This window comes from Nipponia nippon, unplaced genomic scaffold, assembly GCF_047370975.1.
Source record: "Nipponia nippon isolate SJK-2023a ecotype South Korea unplaced genomic scaffold, ASM4737097v1 scaffold_104, whole genome shotgun sequence".
Lineage (NCBI taxonomy): Eukaryota > Metazoa > Chordata > Aves > Pelecaniformes > Threskiornithidae > Nipponia > Nipponia nippon.
Window position 1 is genome coordinate 71,582 of NW_028262296.1, and position 2,197 is coordinate 73,778.

The window sequence follows — 2,197 nt, forward strand, 5'->3', positions numbered from 1 at the left end:
GCTTGGAATTGTCTGTGTCTGCCTGTGATAAACAGCTGATCGTGTGACTGGCGTAGCAGGTATGGAGGCCGTAAACCGGCACAGTCAGTCGACTTCCCCTGTCGCTGAGCATTTTGATTTGCCTTCCAGTCACGTGCTTGAGCTGCAAAGCCGTTTCCGATTCCTACGAGGCCTTCCTGGATCTTCCTTTGGATATAAATGTAAGAGGGTTTGTAACTGGGATTCAAGACATCCCAAGGCCCCCGTAGCTTTCCAGAATAAACGCAGGTGGTGTAAAACCATATACTGCAAAGCCAAGAGAAGAGAGCTTGGTGGTGGGTGGGGAGTGGAATGGACTGTGTCCTTCTGGGGAGGCCATGGCAGTGGTCTCCCTGTAGGTGCTGGCTTTAAGCGGGACAAGCACACATTATCCTCCCTGCACCCTTGATGGACTCTTCTCCTTCTTCCCTTTGCCCTCCCTCAACACCCCTCTGGCTCCCAGGCTGATGGGTTGTGTTGTTTTCATTCTGATGACCCTGCACCCCATCAGTAGCTGAACTGAGTGGTGCCACAGAGAGGTCGCTTTGATAGCCCTGGGCATTCCTGGGAAATGAGGAAATGTTCAGCATAATACCCTCTTTCTGCCTCCTTCTGGACACTGCTTGTGGGTTCACAGTGGGTCTCCTCAGCCTCAGCTACCTGCGCCTTCTTGGCAGCTCTTAGCCAAGTGTTTGGGCGAGGGCGTTTCCCCGAGCTCAGTGCTCTCCTTTCTCCCTCCTCCAGGCAGCCTCCTCTGTCACCGCAGCTCTGGAGGACTTTGTGAAACCCGAGCAGCTGGATGGGGAAAACTGCTTTAAATGTAGCAAGTAAGATGATTACTAACGCCATATTAATGCTAGATCCTTCCTGAAGGTGCTGCATGTCATCGTGCAGAAGTCCTCTTTTCATGGAGGTTTAATGCACAGTAATGGGCAGTAGCTGTTGTTTAATCTGGCACTTATGGTTCTGAATAGCCTTAAAACAGCGTCAGGATGTGTGAGACAGGAAAGCTTGTCTTGCCTTCTGGCGGGGAAAAAGGGTGCCCTTCAGCATCTGGCTCTGTGCTTGGTTTCAAGGTGTGACAAGATGGTTGCTGCCTCCAAGAGGTTTACAATCCATCGTGTGCCCAAGGTTCTCACCATGTGTCTGAAAAGGTTTGAACATCTCACCGGCAGGAAGATCAGCAAGGTGTGTACGCAATTGGAGTGCAACTTTCTCTTCCTGGAGCGGGAGGTGTCCCAAAGCAGTAGGCTCTTTCACAAGCCGTTCATGTTGGGTTCTTCGTGTTCCCTTCTGGGGAGACGAGAGTTCCCGTGGGAAGACAAGCATGGACTCTGCTCTGTCAGAGCTGCTTTGGCCAAGAACAGTTTCCTGCCACCCAAACCATGACATGTTGAAGGCTAGTCCATGTACTAGCTCAGGATCATTTCTGAGCCCTCTTGGTCTCTCTGTAGGTGGTGGAGTATCCCGAGTACTTGGATCTTTGGCCATACACATCTCGGACAGCAGGAGAACCGCTCCTCTACGCCTTATATGCTGTCCTGGTACATAGTGGTGGCAGCTGTCATGCAGGACACTATTTCTGCTACACCAAGGTCAAGAGCAACTTCCTTCCTAGCAGGGGAAAAATGTGTGCTGGGGAAGGCAAACTTTCACAGCAGTGTTACTGGCAGCCAAGGTTCTGGGGGAGAAGGTCTCCTTACCGGCTGCGTTGGAGTTGTTTTGGTGTGCTCTTGGTTCGGTAGTTTTCTGCCTGTGTTATCACTGAGAAACCAGGCAGTTCCTCTCCAGCTATCGATGCCTTTCTTTGCAGGCCAGCGATGGACTGTGGTACAAGATGAACGATGCATCTGTGGAGGGTTCTGACATCAACACAGTTCTCAGGCAGCAAGCCTATCTACTGTTTTATGTCAGGTAATAACCAGTGCTAAAATGTGTTCCGAATACGTTTCCTTCTCCTGGCTTTGCTCTTTTTCTTCTCATCCTCCTGAGTGTTTCTCTTTCGGTCCTAGGAGACAGTTCCTACCTGCATCATTCAGTGCTGTCAAGTCTGAACTACCTCACCTCCGTCCTTACCTTTCCTTGCCGGGCTTTCGGCTCCTGCCCTGCTGTAAACTGCTCTCTGAAGCTGGCTAATGTAGAGAAGAGTACTTAAAGGGGGCCTCCAGGAAAGATGGGG